At 45.7% G+C, this 25,718-nt stretch overlaps 1 protein-coding gene across 1 annotated transcript in view; it reads left to right on the forward strand.

The window, feature by feature from the left end:
- Positions 1-25,718, forward strand: part of LOC146860197 (stimulated by retinoic acid gene 6 protein-like) — a 425,550-nt gene that overhangs the window by 264,418 nt on the left and 135,414 nt on the right. The window lies entirely within an intron of this gene.

Consider the following 25,718-nt stretch of genomic DNA (forward strand, 5'->3'; position numbering starts at 1 on the left):
GGCAGGGTGCGCGCACAGTGCGCGCACCGTGCGTGCGTATAGATATTGATATGCTTTTAAATGCTATTTTCTCAGGAAATACTGAACAGATTTACACCAGACCTGCAAAAGGCACTTCCTTCACCTTATGGCTACCTCTCTGCCAAATTTCAAGTAATTCTGTTCAGCCGTTCGGGCTGTAGCTGTGTCTAAAGGTCCTATGGAAAAATGCATCGTCCCCCACTTGACGAATCACCCCGAGACTTTCAGGGTAGGAGCTGAGCGGAGCGCCCCATTAGTTTTGAAAATTTCGCGAGGATTCGTCAACCGGCGCCAAAGTTATTCAAAATAGAATTTTGAGATTTCCTATGGAAACTAGGTTGTAACTATAACTATCTACTGGCGACCGCCAGTAGATAATATATATATACATATATATATATTACCAAGTGGTGGTCACCACTGAGTAGTTAGACTTAGGGCAGCGTTTCCATAGGAAAAGCGTTTTTTTATGTTGCTAATAACTTTGGCACCATTTCACGAAACTCAATGAAACTTTCCATACACTTGCTCTTATTCTAAGGTTGTGCATGGAAGGTTTCAGGGTGATCCATCAAGCGGAGGCCAAGAAAAACAGGGGGCCCAAAAACGCAAAATCCGCATGCATTTTCCACAGACTTCTTTAGGCAGGGCTACAGCACAAACTGCTGAACAGAGTTACAACTCATTTGAAAGGAAGCTAGACATTGGTATGTAGATTGTGACTTTGTGATTTGGTGTAAACCTGCTGAATGGTTTTTGAAAAATTGAGGTTTAAAAATATTTTTATATCTGGGCGGTTGGGTCCGCAAGAGGCTTGTGAGTCTTGCGGAGCGCGAATTTAAAAATGAAGCATTCTATTTGGCCCTGGGAGCTTTTTTCCCTTGGGCCAATGTGCTCCTGTGGGAGTCAGACTCAACCAGGAGAGAGCACTAGCACTCTGATTGGCTGCCAGCAACATCACGAAAATGTTGCTGGCAGCCATTACAGAAGTCAGGGATGCGGTCCCCCACCCTGGGCCTTTAATGGCCCTAGGGACCCAATCCCTCAGGGTTAGCTCACATTCTGTGTCCCGGGGAGCCCACCCTGGGGACACAGTGGTTTCCCTGCCCACACCAGCATGGCTAGGGATGCTTGTGTTTGCTCCCACCTGGCGGGAGCATTTTTGAAACTCCTAACAATTGGGATCAAACACAAAGTCAGCTCCGTGCAGGTGGTAGCTTCAAAAATGCCCCTGCAGGCTAGGAGCAGATATGAGATCTGTATTTCCGGCCGCACTGATGCGGACAGAGAAGCAGATTAACAGATTGCTCCCATCCAGAGGGTGCAGCATAATAGATGCTCCTTCGAGGCGGGCGCCACGCTATCAGCTGCACCATGTGGGGAGCCAGCTGGGGCCACAGGCGCCCTGTAGCTTCCCTTATGGCTCCCAACTTGTGAATGGTGGATGCCCTGCGCGGGCACGTGGGCACCCACCTTTAAATAATGTTGGCCTTGGGGGTCCCTATGACCTAATGAGGGTCAGGGAAGGGCCGTGCAGCCCTTTCCCCTTTTTAAAAAGGCAAAGGAAGTGTGTCCTCTTTACAATTGTACATTGAAAAAGTATCTGAAATCCTTGATGGACGTAAATGCATTGTTGGTTTAATGGAGTGCAATCTCTTCTGTAGTGACTGCCCAAGATGGTTGTATGACATTATCACACCTTCCTTCGCCACACACGTTTTTACATCACAGATTTTACAACACATACCACTACCATGCATTTACTTTTCATCATATTTGAAACACCTTCACCATTGAATCCACTTCCACACATACATTTACCACGCTTGCTGCTACTGAAAAATCCTAATAGAGTCTAACACTGCCACCTACTGTTAAAAATGATACATTCATTCTTAGTGCGTTATTAACAAAATATATATTATATGATTGATTGAACTTTATTTATTTCGACATAAAAACATATCATAAAAGTAATACAAACATCAAAAAAAAGAAGAAAAAGGAACAGTTTGGCGAACACAGTATAAAAACCTACAGAAACAAAAATAAAATAATAACCAAGTTTTTAAAAACCAAAACAAGCAGAAACACATTACTGTAACAACTGTTTCCTTGCGGTTCTTATCCTCCAAGCCCAACCCAGAAATTTAGCCATACAGCAGGCAAAGAAGGGACGGGCATCTGAGCGCAATATGCGTAAAGCTTCCAAGTATGATCTTGTGCCCAGACTCCTACATAAAGGCTTCAACCATCTCGACCTAGGCACAACATAGGCATGGCACTCAAACAACAGATGAGGTATGGACTCAACCCTTGAGTCACAAAAGGGGCAATAAGGAATAGTTTGGAATGGAGGTTTCCAAGTAGACGTTAGGAATCCTAATGGAAGAACACCCACCCTGAATTTAAAGTATAATGCTCTGTCACCCGGGTTATGGATTGAGTCCAGGTAAGGTTCTCTGAAAGGGATCTCCTTAACTAGCAGAAACTGGGCAACAGATTTGCAATGATTAGGGTTACACAACCTCTCATTATCCACCCAAAGCCAGTAAGCCTTCTTTAACATTTGTTTTGAAGGTGCTGTTCTATTGACCCAAGCATCTCCTAAACCCAGCTCATAAAGAAGTCGCTTAACCTCCCTGAGCCAGATTACCTTATGCCAGCCAGATAAGGATAAGATTTCGCTTAGGGCAACTGCATAACTACTCAATTCAGGGACATTCCATATCCTGGCCCATAATAAAAGGGGACGTAGCCTAGCTTGCTCGCAGATTGGGCGTGTGCCTGCATCTAGCAAGAGGGGAATTGTAGGGGTGCTATGGGGTAACTTCATAAGATCTTTGTGGAAATTATTTTCGAGGTGGGTCAAGATGTCAACTCTCTGTGTGCCCCACAATTCCGCACCATACAATGCTGCACTCACCACCCTTGCCCTATAAATATCTAGTAGTGCCCCAATAGGTTTTAAAAATGAGGCACGTTGTTCCTTGAGCAGGGCCCCTGTAATCCTCTTATGGGTCAGAAACACCTTTTGGTGGTGCGCCTTCCAACTCATATTGACACAGAGTCGAATGCCTAGGTAGTCAAATTCATTGACTCTATCAAGAGGAACAGAGTCCAAGGTGGGAGGAACAACAGTTTTCCTGGGAGGGTTAAGAACAAGGAATTTGGTCTTGCTAATGTTTATGGACAGGCCCTTGGTGTCACAAAAGGCCTTAAAGCTATATATATTATATATAAATTCCATTTGTCGTTTACAGGTTTGGTAATATTTTAAAACGTTACATGTTTGTGTGGAGACTGCACAAGCCCCCTTTTTTAATTAACCATAAAATATATAAAGTGTGTCACATAGAGAAACACTGCCACCTACTCTTCAAATGCATGGTTAAGTCTTGCATTGCAAAGACTTGCATGGCAACAGTCTTTTTGATGTAAAAAATGCGTAGTAAATGTTACACACAGTGAAAACTTCGGAGTAAAGGCTGTTTCCTTTCAAGAAGAGTGAGCTCTTTCTTGTTTTTTCCTAGTCTGAGAGCAGAGTCCATGGTTCTGCCTTTTAATTACTACTGAGTTTGCAAATGCGCAAAATCACCACAAGCGCTGCTCATTTAGCCCCGCCCCTTCCACGTTAGTCGTATGCAATGGTGTTCCCACCATTTTACAGGCTGATGGACAGCTCAATTTACCAAAGTGACCCGAGCGTGTTTCCCACCAATTGTAATGGCATGTTCTTAATGCAGTGGAATATGAGGATATCTCCACCAAACAAAGAACCGTTTACATCATATAATTAAGAGAAAGTACCCTTGTGTGGTGGAGATTCAAGTCTTGTCTGTAGTCTAGTAGTCTTCTATATACGAGAAATTCACTAAATAAAACAAAGGTTAAAGTGACGTTATAGTTAGGTGAATATATCAGTGATAACATTTATGTTTTCAAAAGCATCCCCATAAACCTGAGGTATGTCCCCTGGGCACTGAATCATATACCTCCTTTGAGGTCTAGTCAAATTTAATACAAATGCTTTCAAAGTATCCTTCTTCAACAATCTCTGTGTTTATTCTTTGTTTTTTCTTTTTTAGAGAAATTTTACTTCATTTCCCATGGTGCATCAATGATATTCCGTTTCATATTTATACTTTCAAATATCCCAACATTCAAATATCCCAATGCATTTCGGCCGGTATGGGCCTTCGTCTGGGGAATATCTGCAGTAAATGGAAACCAGTATTAAACAATGTGCGAGGGCCACGGGGTCACTAAAAAAACACATTTGTGATTTGTGCTCAGTGTGACATTCTGAATTGCCCCGTAGGAACTTTGTGAATGACCGCTGTGAGGTTTAAAATTGTGATGATTACTGAACGGTGTTTAAAAGAAAAGATTTTCACTGGGTGATGATGTCACTGACCATGTCATGAATGATGCAATATGTGACATCATCAGCAGTGCATTGCGGGCGCGCGAGTTATAGTTAGCAGAACTAACTATAATGGAGGAATTTCTATGGTTTTGTACGAGTGAAATGGCCAGCTAACTATAATACCCCTAAAACCTATGTTTTTTTCTGTGAATTTCTAAGGTTTTTTAAATGCTAATTTCTAACTATAAAGTCTCTGAAACCTATGTTTTTTTCAGTGAATTTCAAAGTTTTTTTAAATGCTAATTTCTAACTATAAAGTCTCTGGAACCTATGTTTTTTTTCAGTGAATTTCAAAGGTTTTCTAAATGCTAATTTTTAAGTGTGATGGTAGTTATACCTATTTTTTTGTACTGATTTTCTACAGTTTTTTTAATGTTTATTTATAAATATTTTATTCATTTAATAACATTATATATTTTTCTGAAAATTGCACAAAAAAAATTTCAACAAAAATTCACACGGAAATAGTGATTAATTTTCTTGTTTTCATTTTTTATTTTGATATATTTATAATATTTTCTTTAAAAAAAGAATCCAAGTTTTTTTTCAGAGTCGCACACTCAAAGCGTACATATCACGGCGGGTGCGCGCATTCTAGCCGCCATTTAGAAAAGTCGTGAAGGATCAGCGTACGGTGTGCGACGATTGCGTGTTTTTCAGTTACATCATATACATTTAATATTAAGTGATGTGCGCGATTGGTATGCGACCATTCCGCGACTCCTGCTCCTGCGCATTCGCGACACATGCGCATTACGGTACGAGATACTTGCGCGGTTGCGGGTCCCGCGTGACGTCATATACGCACTGGGGCGCGCTGGGTGCGCGACTTCAGCAAAAAAAACATTATGTTCCAAAATGATATGTATGTGTCTTTAATATACATATTAGGGCAAGAGATTATCTAAGATATTCATAAAAATAATATATTTGTACTTATAATAAACTTATATTATTTTTAAATATATTTTCACGAAGTCGGGTGCGTGCATCGTGAGTGCAGAGAACCAGGTCAGCAGAGCTGCTGTAGAGCCAGAGAACCAGGTCAGCAGAGCTGCTCTAGAGCCTAAGAAGCAGGTCAGCAGAGCTGCTCTAGAACCAGAGACCCAGGTCAGCAGAGCTGCTCTAGAGCCAGAGACCCACATCAGCAGAGCTGATCTAGAGGCCGAGAACCAGGTCAGCAGAGCTGCTCTAGAGCCAGAGAAACCAGGTCAGCAGAGCTGCTTTAGAAGGAGAGAACCAGGTCAGCAGAACTGTTTTAGAGGGAGAGAACCAGGTCAGTAGAGCTGCTTTAGAGCCAGAGAACCAGGTCAGCAGAGCTGCTCTAGAGCCAGATAACCAGGTCAGCAGTGCTGCTCTAGCTGCAGAGAACCAGGTCAGCAGAACTGCTTTAGAGTCAGAGAACCAGGTCAGCAGAGCTCTTTAGAGGGAGAGAACCAGGTCAGCAGAGCTGCTTTAGAGCCAGAGAACCAGGACAGCAGAGCTGCTTTAGAGCCATACAACCAGGTCAGCAGAGCTGCTTTAGAGCCAGAGAACCAGGTCAGCAGAGCTCCTCTAGAGGCAGAGAACCAGGTCAGCAGGCCTGCTTTAGAGGAAGAGAACCAGGTCAGCAGAGCTGTTTTAGAGCCAGAGAACCAGGACAGCAGAGCTGCTCTAGAGCCAGAGAAACCAGGTCAGCAGTGCTGCTCTAGCTGCAGAGAACCAGGTCAGCAGAACTGCTTTAGAGTCAGAGAACCAGGTCAGCAGAGCTCTTTAGAGGGAGAGAACTAGGTCAGCAGAGCTGCTTTAGAGCCAGAGAACCAGGACAGCAGAGCTGCTTTAGAGCCATAGAACCAGGTCAGCAGAGCTGCTTTAGAGCCAGAGAACCAGGTCAGCAGAGCTCCTCTAGAGGCAGAGAACCAGGTCAGCAGGCCTGCTTTAGAGGAAGAGAACCAGGTCAGCAGAGCTGCTCTAGAGCCAGAGAACCAGATCAACAGAACTGCTTGAGAGCCATAGAACCGGGTCAGCAGAGCTGCTTTAGAGCCAGAGAACCAGGTCAGCAGAGCTGCTCTAGAGCCAGAGAACCAAGTCAGCAGAGCTGCTTTAGAGCCATGGAACCAGGTGAGCAGAGTTGCTTTAGAGCCAGACAACCAGGTCAGCAGAGCTGCTCTAGAGCCAGAGAACCAGGTCAGCAGTGCTGCTCTAGCTGCAGAGAACCAGGTCAGCAGAACTGCTTTAGAGTCAGAGAACCAGGTCAGCAGAGCTCTTTAGAGGGAGAGAACCAGGGCAGCAGAGCTGCTTTAGAGCCACAGAACCAGGACAGCAGAGCTGCTTTAGAGCCATAGAACCAGGTCAGCAGAGCTGCTTTAGAGCCAGAGAACCAGGTCAGCAGAGCTCCTCTAGAGGCAGAGAACCAGGTCAGCAGGCCTGCTTTAGAGGAAGAGAACCAGGTATGCAGAGCTGTTTTAGAGCCAGAGAACCAGGACAGCAGAGCTGCTCTAGAGCCAGAGAAACCAGGTCAGCAGTGCTGCTCTAGCTGCAGAGAACCAGGTCAGCAGAACTGCTTTAGAGTCAGAGAACCAGGTCAGCAGAGCTCTTTAGAGGGAGAGAACCAGGTCAGCAGAGCTGCTTTAGAGCCAGAGAACCAGGACAGCAGAGCTGCTTTAGAGCCATAGAACCAGGTCAGCAGAGCTGCTTTAGAGCCAGAGAACCAGGTCAGCAGAGCTCCTCTAGAGTCAGAGAACCAGGTCAGCAGGCCTGCTTTAGAGGAAGAGAACCAGGTCAGCAGAGCTGCTCTAGAGCCAGAGAACCAGATCAACAGAACTGCTTGAGAGCCATAGAACCGGGTCAGCAGAGCTGCTTTAGAGCCAGAGAACCAGGTCAGCAGAGCTGCTCTAGAGCCAGAGAACCAAGTCAGCAGAGCTGCTTTAGAGCCATGGAACCAGGTGAGCAGAGTTGCTTTAGAGCCAGACAACCAGGTCAGCAGAGCTGCTCTAGAGCCTAAGAGCCAGGTCAGCAGAACTGCTCTAGAGCCAAAGAACCAGGTCAGCAGAGCTGCTTTAGAGCCAGAGAACCAGGTCAGCAGAGCTCCTCTAGAGGCAGAGAACCAGGTCAGCAGGCCTGCTTTAGAGGAAGAGAACCAGGTCAGCAGAGCTGCTCTAGAGCCAGAGAACCAGATCAACAGAACTGCTTGAGAGCCATAGAACCGGGTCAGCAGAGCTGCTTTAGAGCCATAGAACCAGGTCAGCAGAGCTGCTCTAGAGCCAGAGAACCAAGTCAGCAGAGCTGCTTTAGAGCCATGGAACCAGGTCAGCAGATCTCCTCTAGAGGCAGAGAACCAGGTCAGCAGGCCTGCTTTAGAGGAAGAGAAGCAGGTCAGCAGAGCTGCTCTAGAGCCAGAGAACCAGATCAACAGAACTGCTTGAGAGCCATAGAACCGGGTCATCAGAAATGCTCTAGAGCCAGAGAACCAGGTCAGCAGAGCTGCTGTAGAACCAGAGAAACCAGGTCAGTAGAGCTGCTTTAGAGGGAGAGAACCAGGTCAACAGAGCTGCTCTAGAGGGAGAGAAACAGGTCAGCAGAGCTGCTCTAGAGCCAGAGAACCATGTCAGCGGAACTGCTTTAGAGCCATAGAACTGGGTCAGCAGAGCTGCTTTAGAGCCAGAGAACCAGGTCAGCAGAGCTGTTGTAGAGCCAGAGTACCAGATCAGCAGAGCTGCTCTGTAGCCAAAGAACTAGGTCAGCAGAGCTGCTCTAGAGCCAGAGAACAAGGTCCGCAGACCTGCTGTAGAGCTAGAGAAACCAGGTCAGCAGAGCTGCTTTAGAGGGAGAGAACCAGGTCAGCAGAGTTGCTTTAGAGCCAGAGAACCAGGTCAGCAGAGCTGCTCTAGCTGACACTGACTGACTGACACTGACTGACTGACACTGACTGATTGACACTGACACTGACTGACACTGATTGACTTAAACTGACTGACTGACAATGATTGACACTGACTGACTGACACTGACTGACTGACACTGACTGACACTGATTGACTGACACTGACTGACTGACACTGGCTGACACTGATTGACTGACACTGACTGACACTGATTGACTGACACTGACTGACTGACTGACACTGACACTGACTGACACTGACTGACACTGACTGACTAGTCTCTACTACTCTACTACTCACTCTCTACTACTCTCTAATACTCTCTCTCTACTACTCACTCTCTACTACTCTTTACTACTCACTCTCTTCTGCTCACTCTCTACTACTCACTCTCTACTACTCACTCTCTACTACTCACTCTCTACTACTCACTCTCTACTACTCACTCTCTACTACTCTCTGCTACTCACTCTCTACTACTTTCTCTCTACTACTCTCTACTATTCACTCTCTACTACTCACTCTCTACTACTCTCTACTACTCACTCTACTACTCTCTACTACTCTCTACCACTCACTCTCTACTACTCTACTACTCATTCTCTACTACTCTCTCTCTACTACTCACTCTCTACTACTCTACTACTCTCTCAGCAGAGCTGCTCTAGAGCCTAAGAAGCAGGTCAGCAGAGCTGCTCTAGAACCAGAGACCCAGGTCAGCAGAGGTGCTCTAGAGCCAGAGACCCACTTCAGCAGAGCTTTTCTAGAGGCCGAGAACCAGGTCAGCAGAGCTGCTGTAGAGCCAGAGAGGTCAGCAGATCTGCTTTAGAGCCATAGAACCAGGTCAGCCGAGCTGCTTTAGAGCCAGAGAACCAGGTCAGCAGAGCTCCTCTAGAAGCAGAGAACCAGGTCAGCAGTGCTGCTCTAGCTGCAGAGAACCAGGTCAGCAGAACTGCTTTAGAGTCAGAGAACCAGGTCAGCAGAGCTCTTTAGAGGGAGAGAACCAGGTCAGCAGAGCTGCTTTAGAGCCAGAGAACCAGGACAGCAGAGCTGCTTTAGAGCCATAGAACCAGGTCAGCAGAGCTGCTTTAGAGCCAGAAAACCAGGTCAGCAGAGCTCCTCTAGAGGCAGAGAACCAGGTCAGCAGGCCTGCTTTATAGGAAGAGAACCAGGTCAGCAGAGCTGCTCTAGAGCCAGAGAACCAGATCAACAGAACTGCTTGAGAGCATAGAACCGGGTCAGTAGAGCTGCTTTAGAGCCAGAGAACCAGGTCAGCAGAGCTGCTCTAGAGCCAGAGAACCAAGTCAGCAGAGCTGCTTTAGAGCCATAGAACCAGGTGAGCAGAGTTGCTTTAGATCCAGAGAACCAAGTCAGCAGAGCTGCTTTAGAGCCATGGAACCAGGTCAGCAGAGCTCCTCTAGAGGCAGAGAACCAGGTCAGCAGGCCTGCTTTAGAGGAAGAGAACCAGGTCAGCAGAGCTGCTCTAGAGCCAGAGAACCAGATCAACAGAACTGCTTGAGAGCCATAGAACAGGGTCATCAGAATTGCTCTAGAGCCAGAGAACCAGGTCAGCAGAGCTGCTGTAGAACCAGAGAAACCAGGTCAGTAGAGCTGCTCTAGAGGGAGAGAACCAGGTCAACAGAGCTGCTCTAGAGGGAGAGAAACAGGTCAGCAGAGCTGCTCTAGAGCCAGAGAACCATGTCAGCGGAACTGCTTTAGAGCCATAGAACTGGGTCAGCAGAGCTGCTTTAGAGCCAGAGAACCAGGTCAGCAGAGCTGTTGTAGAGCCAGAGTACCAGATCAGCAGGGCTGCTCTGTAGCCAAAGAACTAGGTCAGCAGAGCTGCTCTAGAGCCAGAGAACTAGGTCCGCAGACCTGCTGTAGAGCTAGAGAAACCAGGTCAGCAGAGCTGCTTTAGAGGGAGAGAACCAGGTCAGCAGAGTTGCTTTAGAGCCAGAGAACCAGGTCAGCAGAGCTGCTCTAGCTGACACTAACTGACTGACACTGACTGACTGACACTGACTGATTGACACTGACACTGACTGACACTGATTGACTTAAACTGACTGACTGACAATGATTGACACTGACTGACTCACACTGACTGACTGACACTGACTGACACTGATTGACTGACACTGACTGACTGACACTGGCTGACACTGATTGACTGACACTGACTGACACTGATTGACTGACACTGACTGACTGACTGACACTGACTGACACTGACTGACTAGTCTCTACTACTCTACTACTCACTCTCTACTACTCTCTAATACTCTCTCTCTACTACTCACTCTCTACTACTCTCTACTACTCACTCTCTTCTGCTCACTCTCTACTACTCACTCTCTACTACTCACTCTCTACTACTCACTGTCTACTACTCTCTGCTACTCACTCTCTACTACTTTCTCTCTACTACTCTCTACTATTCACTCTCTACTACTCACTCTCTACTACTCTCTACTACTCACTCTACTACTCTCTACTACTCTCTACCACTCACTCTCTACTACTCTACTACTCATTCTCTACTACTCTCTCTCTACTACTCACTCTCTACTACTCTACTACTCTCGCAGCAGAGCTGCTCTAGAGCCTAAGAAGCAGGTCAGCAGAGCTGCTCTAGAACCAGAGACCCAGGTCAGCAGAGGTGCTCTAGAGCCAGAGACCCACTTCAGCAGAGCTTCTCTAGAGGCCGAGAACCAGGTCAGCAGAGCTGCTGTAGAGCCAGAGAACCAGGTCAGCAGATCTGCTTTAGAGCCATAGAACCAGGTCAGCAGAGCTGCTTTAGAGCCAGAGAACCAGGTCAGCAGAGCTCCTCTAGAAGCAGAGAACCAGGTCAGCAGTGCTGCTCTAGCTGCAGAGAACCAGGTCAGCAGAACTGCTTTAGAGTCAGAGAACCAGGTCAGCAGAGCTCTTTAGAGGGAGAGAAAAAGGTCAGCAGAGCTGCTTTAGAGCCAGAGAACCAGGACAGCAGAGCTGCTTTAGAGCCATAGAACCAGGTCAGCAGAGCTGCTTTAGAGCCAGAGAACCAGGTCAGCAGAGCTCCTCTAGAGGCAGATAACCAGGTCAGCAGGCCTGCTTTAGAGGAAGAGAACCAGGTCAGCAGAGCTGCTCTAGAGCCAGAGAACCAGATCAACAGAACTGCTTGAGAGCCATAGAACCGGGTCAGTAGAGCTGCTTTAGAGCCAGAGAACCAGGTCAGCAGAGCTGCTCTAGAGCCAGAGAACCAAGTCAGCAGAGCTGCTTTAGAGCCATAGAACCAGGTGAGCAGAGTTGCTTTAGAGCCAGAGAACCATGTCAACAGAGCTGCTCTAGAGCCTAAGAACCAGGTCAGCAGAACTGCTCTAGAGCCAGAGAACCAGGTCAGCAGAGCTGCTCTAGAGCCTAAGAACCAGGTCATCAGAACTGCTCTAGAGCCAGAGAACCAGGTCAGCAGAGCTGCTTTAGAGGGAGAGAACCAGGTCAACAGAGCTGCTCTAGAGGGAGAGAAACAGGTCAGCAGAGCTGCTCTAGAACCAGAGAACCATGTCAGCGGAACTGCTTTAGAGCCATAGAACTGGGTCAGCAGAGCTGCTTTAGAGCCAGAGAACCAGGTCAGCAGAGCTGTTGTAGAGCCAGAGTACCAGATCAGCAGAGCTGCTCTGTAGCCCGAGAACTTGGTCCGCAGACCTGCTGTAGAGCTAGAGAAACCAGGTCAGCAGAGCTGCTTTAGAGGGAGAGAACCAGGTCAGCAGAGTTGCTTTAGAGCCAGAGAACCAGGTCAGCAGAGCTGCTCTAGCTGACACTGACTGACTGACACTGACTGACTGATACTGACTGATTGACACTGACACCGACTGACACTGATTGACTTAAACTGACTGACTGACAATGATTGACACTGACTGACTCACACTGACTGACTGACACTTACTGACACTGATTGACTGACACTGACTGACTGACACTGGCTGACACTGTTGACTGACACTGATTGACTGACACTGACTGACTGACTGATACTGACTGACACTGACTGACACTGACTGACTAGTCTCTACTACTCTACTACTCACTCTCTACTACTCTCTAATACTCTCTCTCTACTTCTCACTCTCTTCTGCTCACTCTCTACTACTCTCTACTACTCACTCTCTACTACTCACTCTCTACTACTCACTGTCTACAACTCTCTGCTAATCACTCTCTACTACTTTCTCTCTACTACTCTCTACTATTCACTCTCTACTTCTCACTCTCTACTACTCTCTACTACTCACTCTACTACTCTCTACTACTCTCTACCACTCACTCTCTACTACTCTACTACTCATTCTCTACTACTATCTCTCTACTTCTCACTCTCTACTACTCTACTACTCTCTCAGCAGAGCTGCTCTAGAGCCTAAGAAGCAGGTCAGCAGAGCTGCTCTAGAACCAGAGACCCAGGTCAGCAGAGGTGCTCTAGAGCCAGAGACCCACTTCAGCAGAGCTTCTCTAGAGGCCGAAAACCAGGTCAGCAGAGCTGCTGTAGAGCCAGAGAACCAGGTCACGCAGATCTGCTTTAGAGCCATAGAACCAGGTCAGCAGAGCTGCTTTAGAGCCAGAGAACCAGGTCAGCAGAGCTCCTCTAGAAGCAGAGAACCAGGTCTGCAGAGCTGCTTTAGAGGGAGAGAACCAGGTCAGCAGAGCTGTTTTAGAGCCAGAGAACCGGGACAGCAGAGCTGCTCTAGAGCCAGAGAAACCAGGTCAGCAGAGCTGCTTTAGAGGGAGAGAACCAGGTCAACAGAGCTGCTTTAGAGCCAGAGAAACAGGTCAGCAGAGCTGCTCTAGAGCCAGAGAACCAGGTCAGCAGAGCTGCTCTAGAGGCAGAGAACCAAGTCAGTAGAGCTGATTTAGAGGGAGAGAACCAGGTCAGCAGAGCTGCTTTAGAGCCAGAGAACCAGGTCAGCAGAGCTGCTCTAGAGCCAGAGAACCAGGTCAGCAGAGGTGCTTCAGAGCCATAGAACCAGGTCAGCAGAGCTGCTTTAGAACCAGAGAACCAGGTCAGCAGAGCTGCTCTAGAGCCTAAGAACCTGGTCAGCAGAGCTGCTCTAGAGTCAGAGAAACAGGTCAGCAGAGTTGCTGTAGAGCCAGAGAAACCAGGTCAGTAGAGCTGCTTTAGAGCGAGAGAACCAGGTCAGCAGAGCTGCTTTAGAGCCAAGGGACCAGGTCAGCAGAGCTGCTCTAGAGCCATAGAACCAGGTCAACAGAACTGCTTTAGAGCCATAGAACCGGGTCAGCAGAGCTGCTTTAGAGCCAGAGGACAAGGTCAGCGTGCTGCTCTAGAGCCACAGAACCAAGTCAGCAGGGCTGCTTTAGAGCCATAGAACCACCAGGTCAGCAGAGTTGCTTTAGAGCCAGAGAAACCAGGTCAGTAGAGCTGCTTTAGAGGGAGAGAACCAGGTCAACAGAGCTGCTCTAGCGGGAGAGTACCAGGTCAGCAGAGCTGCTCTAGAGCCAGAGAACCATGTAAGCAGAACTGCTTTAGAGCCATAGAACCGGGTCAGTAGAGCTGCTTTAGAGCCAGAGAACCAGGTCAGCAGAGCTGTTGTAGAGCCAGAGTACCAGATCAGCAGAGCTGCTCTGTAGCCTAAGAACTAGGTCAGCAGAGCTGCTCTAGAGCCAGAGAACTAGGTCCGCAGACCTGCTTTAGAGCCATAGAACCGGGTCAGCAGAGCTGCTTTAGAGCCAGAGAACCAGGTCAGCAGAGCTGTTGTAGAGCCAGAGTACCAGATCAGCAGAGCTGCTCTGTAGCCTAAGAACTAGGTCAGCAGAGCTGCTCTAGAGCCAGAGAACTAGGTCCGCAGACCTGCTGTAGAGCCAGAGAAACCAGGTCAGCAGAGCTGCTTTAGAGGGAGAGAACCAGGTCAGCAGAGTTGCTTTAGAGCCAGAGAACCAGGTCAGCAGAGCTGCTCTAGCTGACACTGACTGACTGACACTGACTGACTAACACTGACTGACTGACACTGACTGATTGACACTGACTGACACTGACTGACACTGACTGACACTGACACTGACTGACACTGATTTACTTAAACTGACTGACTGACAATGACTGACACTGACTGACTGACACTGACTGACACTGATTGACTAACACTGACTGACTGACACTGACTGACACTGATTGACTGACACTGACTGACACTAATTGACTGACACTGACTGACTGACTGACACTGACACTGACTGACTGACACTGACTGACACTGACTGACTACTCTCTACTACTCTACTACTCACTCTCTATTACTCTCTAATACTCTCTCTCTACTACTACTCACTCTCTACTACTATCTACTACTCAATCTCTACTGCTCACTCTCTACTACTCACTCTCTACTCCTCTCTACTCCTCACTCTCTACTCCTCACTCTCTACTACTCACTCTCTACTACTCTCTACTACTCATGCTCTACTACTCTCTCTCTACTACTCACTCTACTACTCTCTACTACTCTCTACCACTCACTCTCTACTACTCTACTACTCATTCTCTACTACTCTCTACTACTCTCTCTAGTACTCACTCTCTACTACTCTACTACTCTCTCCTACTCACTCTCTACTACTCACCCTCTACTACTCTCTACTACTCACTCTCTACTACTCACTCTCTACTACTCTCTACTACTCTCTCTCTACTACTCTCTACTACTCTCTACCACTCACTCTCTACTACTCACTCTACTTCTCTCCGCTACTCTCTCTCTACTACTCACTCTCTACTACGCACTCTACTACTCTCTACTACTCACTCTCTACTACTCTCTGTCTCTACTACTCACTCTCTACTATTCACTCTCTACTACTCACTCTCTACTACTCACTCTCTACAACTCGCTCTCTACTACTCTCTACTACTCACTCTCCACTACTCACTCTCTACTACTCGCTTTCTACTCACTCTCTACTACTCACTCTCTACTACTCTACCACTCTCTACTACTCTCGCTACTACTCACTCTCTACTACTCACTCTCTACTACTCACTCTCTACTACTCACTCTCTACTACTCACTCTCTACTACTCTCTCTCTACTACTCACTCTTTACTACTCTCTACTATTCACTCTTTACTACTCACTCTCTACTACTCTCTATTACTCACTCTACTACTCTCTACTACTCTCTACCACTCAATCTCTACTACTCTACTACTCACTCTCTACTACTCTACTACTGTCTCAGCAGAGCTGCTCTAGAGCCTAAGAAGCAGGTCAGCAGAGCTGCTCTAGATCCAGAGACCCAGGTCAGCAGAGCTGCTCTAGAGCCAGAGACCCACGTCAGCAGAGCTTCTCTAGAGGCCGAGAACCAGGTCAGCAGAGCTGCTCTAGAGCCAGAGAACCAGGTCAGCAGAGCTACTTTAGAGCCAGAGAACCAGGTCAGCAGAGCTGCTTTAGAGCCATAGAACCAGGTCAGCAGAGCTGTTGTAGAGCCAGAGTACCAGATCAGCAGAGCTGCTCTGTAGCCTAAGAACTAGGTCAGCAGAGCTGCTCTAGTGCCAGAGAACTAGGTCCGCAGACCTGCTGTAGAGCCAGAGAAACCAGGTCAGCAGAGCTGCTATAGAGGGAGAGAACCAGGTCAGCAGAGTTGCTTTAGAGCCAGAGAACCAGGTCAGCAGAGCTGCTCTAGCTGACACTGACTGACTGACACTGACTGACTGACACTGACTGATTGACACTGACTGACCCTGATTGACTGACACTGACACTGACTGACACTGACACTGATTGACCTAAACTGACTGACTGACAATGACTGACACTGACTGACTGACACTGACTGACACTGATTGACTAACACTGTCTGACTGACACTGACTGACACTGATTGACTGACACTGACTGACACTAATTGACTGACACTGACTGACTGACTGACACTGACACTGACTGACTGACACTGACTGACACAGACTGACACTGACTGACTACTCTCTACTACTCTACTACTCACTCTCTATTACCCTCTAATACTCTCTCTCTACTACTCACTCTCTACTACTCACTCTCTACTACTCTCTACTACTCACTCTCTACTGCTCACTCTCTACTACTCACTCTCTACTACTCTCTACTACTCACTCTCTACTACTCTACTACTCATTCTCTACTACTCTCTACCACTCTCTCTACTACTCACTCTCTACTACTCTACTACTCTCTCCTACTCACTCTCTACTACTCACCCTCTACTACTCTCTACTACTCACTCTCTACTCCTCACTCGCTACTACTCTCTACTACTCACTCTCTACTACTCACTCTCTACTACTCTCTACTACTCTCTCTCTACTACTCTCTACTACTCTCTACCACTCTTTCTCTACTACTCACTCTACTACTCTCAGCTACTCTCTCTCTACTACTCACTCTCTACTACGTACTCTACAACTCTCTACTACTCACTCTCTACTATTCACTCTCTACTACTCACTCTCTACTACTCGCTCTCTACTACTCTCTACTACTCACTCTCCACTACTCACTCTCTACTACTCGCGTTCTACTCACTCTCTACTACTCACTCTCTACTACTCTACCACGCTCTACTACTCTCTCTACTACTTACTCTCCACTACTCTACTAATCTCTACTACTGTCTCTACTACTCGCTCTCTTCTATTCTCTACTACTCACTCTACTAATCTCTACTACTCTCTACCACTCACTCTCTACTACTGTACTATGCACTCTTTACTACTCTCTCTCTCTGCTACTCACTCTCTACTACTCACTCTACTACTCTCTACTACTCACTCTCTACTACTCTCTCTCTACTGCTCTCTATCTACTACTCACTCTCTACCACTCCCTACTACTCACTCTCTACTACTCGCTCTCTACTGCTCACTCTCCACTACTCACTCTCTATTACTCGCTCTCAACTACTCTCTACTACTCACTCTCTACTACTCTACTACTCTCTCTTACTCTCTCTACTTCTCACTCTCTTCTACTCTCTCTACTACTCACTCTCTACTACTCTCTACTACTCACTCTCTACTACACACTCTCTACTACTCACTCTCTACTACACACTCTCTACTACTTGCTCTCTACTACTCGCTCTCTACTACTCTCTATTACTCACTCCACTACTCACTCTCTACTACTCTCTACTACTCACTCTCTACTACTCCACTATTCTCTACTACTCACTCTCTACTACTCACTCTCTACTACTCTACTACTCTCTCTCTACTACTCACTCTCTACTACTCACTCTCTACTACTCTCTACAACTCACTCTCTACTACTCTCTCTCTGCTACTCACTCTCTACTACTCTCTACTACTCACTCTCTGCTACTCACTCTACTACTCACTCTACTACTCACTCTCTACTACTCACTCTCTACTACTCTCTACTACTCACTCTCTACTACTGTCTCTCTACTACTCTCTAGTACTCACTCTACTACTCACTCTCTACTACTCTCTAATACTCTCTCTCTGCTACTCACTCTCTACTACTCTATACTACTCACTCTATACTACTCACTCTCTACTACTCTCTACTACTCACTCTACTACTCACTCTCTACTACTGTCTACTACTCACTCTCTACTACTCACTCTCTAATGCTCACTGTCTACTACTCTCTACTACTCACTCTCTACTACTCTCTACTACTCACTCTACTACTCTCTACTACTCACTCTCTGCAACTCTCTCTACTACTCTCTACTACTCACTCTCTTCTCTCTATTACTCACTCTATACTCTCTACCTCTCTACCTCTCTCTACCTCTCTACCTCTTCCTCTCTACCTCTACACCTCTACCTCTACACCTCTTCCTCTCTATCTCTCTCTACCTCTCTACCTCTCGACCTCTCTACCTCTACCTCTCTACCTCTACCTCTCTACCTTTACACCTCTACCTCTACACCTCTACCTCTCTACCTCTCTCTACACGCACACATATGCACATATATATATGGATATGCATTTATATATATGTATGTTTATATATATATACATATATATATATATATATATATATATATATATATATATATATATATACATACATAAACAGATATATAATCTGTATATCTATATAAAATATATACATACATAAACAGATATATAATCTGTATATCTATATAAATACAAATATAAATGCATGCATACATATACATATACATAGATGCATACATATGCATGTTATGTACATGAAAGTTTGAAAAACACTAAACAAGGAAAGCTAAAAAGCCACCTAATTACAAACAGAATTGCTTTAACTTAAACGACCTATTGCATTTTCAATGCTTGTTTACTTTGGTTCCATCAAGAAGGCATTCAGATGTGTCACACATTTGCCATAAATTCTGAATGGTAGCACTCTAGTTGCTCATTAGATCACTGTAGTAAAGCTACTGCTCACCAGGGAAGTCTGCTGCTGGTATTCAAAGTGCATGTTTCAGTCTGCATGTCAGACTTTTTAAATGAAATAGAAGAGGATTTGAGAAGTCAAAATGTGCCCTAATTTTTCTTTCTGCAGCACTAATCATATTTTCTATGGCAAAATGAACCCCCTCATGTTGTTCCTTTTCAAATTAAATGTTTTAAGTGTAACCACTTTATTCCAATCAAGATGGCTTCAGGTGTGCCATACTTTTGTCATAAGTAAGACTGTTAGCGCTCTAGTTGTTCTTTAGAACACTCTGGGACATTCTGTCATTGGGCTATACTTTGGCTACATCTGGGTGATATTTGTGCTACATTTGGGCTCTTTTGTCTCTGGTGGCCATCTTGGGAGACTTATTTGTTATGAAGTTTCCTAATTTCCTCATTTACTACAGTCTCCTCAGTAGGAAATACTTTCAGTTTTTTTTTGATTCCATCAAGAAGGCATTCAGAGTTGTCACATATTTGCCATAAATTCAGAATTTTGGCACTCTAGTTGCTCATTAGATCACTATAGAAAAGCTACTGCTCACCAGGGAAGTCTGCTGCTGTTATTGAAAGTACATGTTTCAGTCTGCATGTCAGAATTTTTTAATTAAATAGAAGAGGATTTGAGAAGTCACTCAAAATGTGCCCTAATTGTTCTTTCTGCAGCACTAATCATACATTCTATGGCAAAATGAACGCCCTCATTCTGTTCCTTTTTAAATTAAATGTTTTAAGAGTTACCACTTTATTCCAATCAAGATGGCTTCAGGAGTGCCATACGTTTGTCATAAATAGAACTGTTAGCGCTCTAGTTGTTCTTTGGAACACTCTGGGAAGCTGCAGTAGAACACAAAGGAATCCACTGACAGTCTCTGCCCTTACTGGATGTACATGTTTTGCTGAGAATGTCAGACTTAATTCTCACCTGACTGAGAAAGATAATGTGAATTTACAGAAAATATGCTCTCAGTTTAGCTTATAGATCACCTTCCAAACCTCTGTGGGAAAAGCATGAGAAAATAGTTTTCTCTCAAACATGATTCATGATATCCTAGCAGAAGGTTTTTTCACATGGTAAAATCACCTTAGAACATACCACAATTCCTAAAATGAGTATGGCACCATCAACAAATGATTTATTATGTAACTAAAGTGCTAAAACCTTCTATTAATTGCAATGCTTTTTAATGAGGTGCTATCATGTATATTGGTCCCAAGATGGCTGCCAACACTTCTTGGATGAAGTGCTGACAGCCAATCAGATCTCACGATGAGATGTGTGGTTAGGCTCCGCCCAGATATATATGTGATTTTACTTTTGATTTTCTCAGGAACTACTTAACGGATTTACACCATTTAAGCAAAAGGCACGACTCTGAACCAAGGTCTACCTTTCTGCCTAATTTGGTGTAATTCCGTTCAGCAGTTCAGGCTGTAGCTGCAACTAAAGGGCCCTATGGAAAATTGCATGGGGAAAACATGTTTTGGGACCCCCCCTTTTTCTCGGCCCCCGCTTGACGAATCACCCTGAGACTTTCAGGATAGGAGCGGACTGGAGCAGGCCATGAGTTTTGACAATTTTGCGAAGATTCGTCAACCGGCGCCAAAGTTATTCTAAATAGAATGTTGCAGATTTCCTATGGATAATAGGTCCTAACTATAACTACCTACTGGCGACCGCCAGTAGGTAATATATGTATATATATATACATATATCAATTGATAGATACTTTTCAACTCAAATGCCTCCTGGCCTCTTAATGTGGCAGTTTGCGTTTGAGTGTGAACAACAAAAGTTCCTTTCTCCTGTTCTTTTTTAAACACTCCTCTCAGAAAAATAATACATGAACCTTATGACGAGTGTGCATTTATTTGGCCTCAAACAGCTTCTGACACATTTCAGAGACTAAAGCTGTATTAGATTTTTAAGGGAGGGTCAAAAGATTGTGCGGACCCAGCCTGATGTTACTTTAATTTCTGAGTTGATGGTAAGCCTGACCGTATGTTTTCACACAGCCATACTACAGAAGGGGTCCACAGCCTTGCCCATCCACTTTGAGAGCAGTTTTTGGCATGGCAGAATGAGATTCATACACCTTCCGTATACTCCCTTTCAAGACACTTTCATTGAGGCAGCAGCTCAATGTCTACATCGCATTGCAGTAGACCCAGCACATGCTTCCATAATTGTAACATGCTTAGTGTCTAGGTGGGATGGTGTTATATCTGCGCGACATGCTCCCATACAAAGAAGGATAGTCACTTCTGGAACACATGGCCATATCTTGTCGTATTGTTGCCAGCATGTAAAGAGTGAGAGGTGCTGTGTGGTGAGCTGGAGATATGACGAGGCAGAATGGATGATGAAGCTTTGTGTTATGTATCAGGAGTGAAGCCCAGAAGAAACTAAGTTATCTGGTGTGCCAGTATAAAATGTCAATGTTCAGCTCTTCTGCTGCGGTGGTAAAGGCATGCAATGTCTTGCAGGGCCACTGTGAGATCTTTGTGGTGAATGAAGACGAGAAAGACAGAAGGATGTAGCGGGTGCTGGGATGGAGAGAAGAGGACTCATGGAGAAATGGGAAGAGAAGGAAGCAAGAGTGAGGCCAGGAGAAGAAAGAAGAGGTTTAGAAGGGGAAAGAAGAGATGAGTAGAAGAAAGATCACAGGGAGATGAAAAAAGAGTCAGAAGGAGAGGTATTTGGGGGTGATTTGGATGGGAAAGAAGAGGAGAAGGCAATGAAGGAAGATGAGGGAATTAGGATAGAGAAAAGAGGAAAAGGGAGGAGAGGGACAGGTAAGAAGGGAACACAAGGTGACAGTCAGCGGATGGAAGAGAAAATGGGGATGAGGAGGGTGGGAAACGCAGCAGTGAGGGAAAGCGCAGAGAACAGAAAGAAAGAGGGAAGGAAAATGTAGGCGAAAGGAGAGGCAAAAAGGTAAACGATACCTGAGGGTGGGAGGTGGGGGAAAAAACATCTTGGAATAGTCAAGCACTGAGGAACAACACGAAAAAGGTCCATATTATAGATAGGGTGCCGTTTCCCTGTTTGCGTCACGGCGCACTTTTAAGCGGGTGCACCTGGTGCAAACAGGAAAAGTGCACTCTATTTTGTATAATACGCTGCCCTCAGTGCAGCCCCGAACTTGTGCTGCCCCCAGGGCAGTGCATTCAAGAGAAATGTTTAAAAGTTGTTCCATGTTTCTCTGTGCAGGCGGCAAACCGCCTGCACCTTGAAGAGGGATTTGAGATCCCCTTGGGTGCAGTGAACCCTGCCTGCAAGGAGATGTCTGGGGGTTCTGTCGGGCTCCCTTTACTCCTCCAGAGGGCTACCATCAGGGGGCGCACTGGCAGTAAAGGTGGCACATTTTCATTGCACACCTGACAGCTTCTTTGCAGCTGTGCACGGTCTACAATACAGCGTGGGCGCAGAGGCAAAGAGATCCCCTCATTAACATGGGACCACACCCCCATGCAAATGAGGGAAGGCCTGCTTTAGAAAGCACTGGTGCTATATGTGGGCCAGCGCTTTCAGTATTACAGAAGGGGCCACAGAAGTGTCTGCGGCCCCTTCTCTAATACCAACATGCCCCAGGTATATAGCGCTGGTGTACACAATAAGGAATATATGAGGCAGAGCACAGCATTATTATCACAAATAGTATAGAATAACACAACCTAGTGTATATCATGGAATATCAAAACTTGCATCACTTCATATATTATTCACATACTACTGCATTACATTACAGACCATAGTCAATGGGGCATTATAGTGTGGAATACTGAAAGTTTGATAGAGAATAGCATATTATTTTAATGACCATGGAGAAGGGTTCGTGATGAGAAGATGCAGTGAAATTGCATCAGATTGTAGATAGATAGGTAAACAAGCAAGTCCCCCCAGCTAACATCTCTTCCATTTGGAGAGGAGGTTCTCTGATGCTCTTTGGTTCTGAAATCTTTGGGTGAGATGTGGAAGGATGTCTGGCGTGGGAGGCGGTTGGGCATCCTCATACCAGCCAATGTGACACAAGAGACACTAAACATTGCTATTTAAATATCTCTTCTACTAAGGCAAGCTTGCATGCAGCTGAAGCTTTGCAATATGAGTACACACTGATGTTGCATGTCTGCGTACAACTCCCGTCCGTTCTCAAAAACGACCTCAACAGCTATTGCAGTGAAAGGTGATAGAGTAAATATGAGTGTAAAAGTGAGACAAGAATGGAAATTTATTGGTGATAATATGAGAAATAACGCCAATTCTGTGAAAAGGCGTGGTCTGTGGCATGCCTGAAGGCCACTGGCCAGTCACAGACAGTCAACTCTTGAACAAAGCAAGCATGCGAAGCGGAAGTGGTGCTGGTGGGAATGACATCATACGAGGATACCTAAGAGCACTGGTAAAGAATGGCTAAATACTTTATGTTAACCGTGCTTCTGAAATTTCTGTGTATGCAGCTGTGTGCTGGGTTTGACGGTCTATGTTGGTGCGTGGAGAGGGGATGCTTGTATAAGGTGTCAGTGAGAATTGTTCATGACCATTTTTAAACCCACCTCCCCCCACCCCTTTCCCCCTTTCCTGATGTGGGCCTGCAGCTCACTTTTACAGAATATGCAAACATCGACAAGTACACTCCTCTCCTCGAACACGGTGGCGAAGAAGCAACTAAAGGCGGGTACCTCTACACTGCTCTGAGAGAAGACAAATTTGGTAGTGTGTTGAGAGAGGGCCCTGTTCATAGTCAAGGTTGCTGAGGGGGATGGTTCCTCCAACAGAAGCCAAAAATGTGAAGAGGCTTGGGAGAAGGCCTTGTTCGGTCTCGCCTAGTGTTGCAGCACAAATACACTGCCATCGCTTTGCGATGCATGCAGTATACACTATAGTGTGGAAGCTTTGTGGAAGCTCGGCCCATCTTCTTCATTGGCTTAAGTTCTAAATGCTGCCTTCTGATTGGTTTTAAGCTTGTTAGTCCCTGCCTATAACAGCCATGTCAGTCATTTATGTCCTTCCATGGCTACTGGCTCCTTCACAGCACAGACTACTTTCTTATTCTTAGGCAGCACGAATACACTGCCATCGCTTTGTGAGGCATGCAGTATACACTATAGTGTCGAAGCTTTGTGGAAGCTCCGCCCACTCTCCGGCCCATCTTCTTCATTGGCTTAGGTTTTAAATGCTACCTTCCGAATGGTTTTAAGCTTGTTAGTCCCTCTCCATAACAGCCATGTCAGTCATTTGTGTCCTTCTACGGCTATTGGCCCCTTCACAACACAGACTACTTTCTTCCTGTGCCCACCGTCCCGCAGTCCGATGCCTTCTCGCCGCCGCCGCCCCCCGTGCCTCTTTACCCGCACGCATTGCTATTTGCAATGCAATAGGTCTCGCGTAAATGCGAGTCCTATTGCATTGCCAATGCTTGTTGGTATTACTCTAATCTGTTTTACACAGTACTTTAGGGTCACAACATTATATAACCTACCCTGTAGATGAGACAATATCCACGGTTCAGCAATTAGACGAAAGAAAATGTATGCTCTACAGCTTTCCCTTATGCGCTGCGCCAATGTCAGTGCCAACAGAGCTCACAAGAGGGCAGCAGAGCTCCAAACAAAATGACTTTGCAACAATTTATTTTCAAGACAATCAAACTGTCGATCTCAGAACCATCATTTCAATGTATGCTGCAGAATATGAACATTCTCTATTTCCATATATGTGGGCTAAGTAAAATTCAGCAATCCAATACACTTAAGAACTGATTTCAGACATTTTCAATTGTGCGCCCCAGGGAGTATTGTCCTCTTGTTCCGATCACGATATTGCTTCAAGAGGAAAGGTTTATCTATTCGTTAAAAAGAGTGGCTTAAGTGTTTTTTACACCGGAAAATAAACATCCAGGATTTAATTTAAAAAATCCGAGATTTAAGTACTCGAACATTCCTTGCTGAGTACAAACGTGTCCCCTACCTCTCCTGGCTCGACCAGTTTGCTGTATGTGACAATCTCTTGGGGCTCCCAGACATTTCCCAGGTCACGGTGCGGGCAAGAAGATGTACTCTGCAGGAGGAAGAGAGGCTCTGCTGCAGGGTGAACCGTGCGCAGCTTGTTCTAAAGCCCACGGCATAGCAAATATGCAGTAAGTATGTTTTAAAAATGACTTCAAAGGTTTCCATTTGCTACAGAGTACATGCAGTTCTCTTAGTTTATTGACTCGTTCAAGTAAGTGAATTGTGTAGCTGGGGTGCGCCAGACCCCTGGACTGCTCACTTCACTGGTGTTACATTTTGAAATAATACAGGCTGCTGTGTGTATCTACCAGCCTCTCCTGAGGCTTGCCCAGCACCTTGCTGTCATGACACTGCTAACTGTGCCAGCTGGAGTCAGCGAGTCAGCTGACTCTAATTAATGTACACTATAGGCCCGAGGCAGCTGGGCTCTGTGTTAGGGCCTCTCACACCCTGTTAGGTGGTTCTGCAGTAAAAACGCAAGTCCTTGCTCCTTTTAGTGTTAATTCTTAGCAGAGCCATGTGACCTGCTTTCTAGCTGTCCGTTTTTTTTTTCCTAGTGGTGACATCTGAGACTAATATTATTAGTTACTTCACAAGTCTTACTTTCCTGCTTACAGCATTCGCTTATGGATAAGGTGGACCCTGCAGTGACAGCTTTACTGACTTAGTTCACCCCACTCCAAGTGAAAAACATTTTCCCATCACATACATTTTTTGCATGGCCTCGTCTTGAACAACAAACACCACCTGGTAAAAGTGATTTGTTTTATTCTCCTTGTTTTACCATGCTCCCTTTCTTTTATTTTTGTCTAATTGGTATTGCGTCTGCCTTTTTATTCTTATTAGTCAATACATCATGCCAACCAAAATTCACAAGTTAATTATATGATCAGCATTGAACAAGAGAAGCAATAAAATAGTAATAGAATAAAAAACATTCTTCCTATCAC

This window comes from Triturus cristatus, chromosome 3_1 (assembly GCF_964204655.1).
Source record: "Triturus cristatus chromosome 3_1, aTriCri1.1, whole genome shotgun sequence".
Lineage (NCBI taxonomy): Eukaryota > Metazoa > Chordata > Amphibia > Caudata > Salamandridae > Triturus > Triturus cristatus.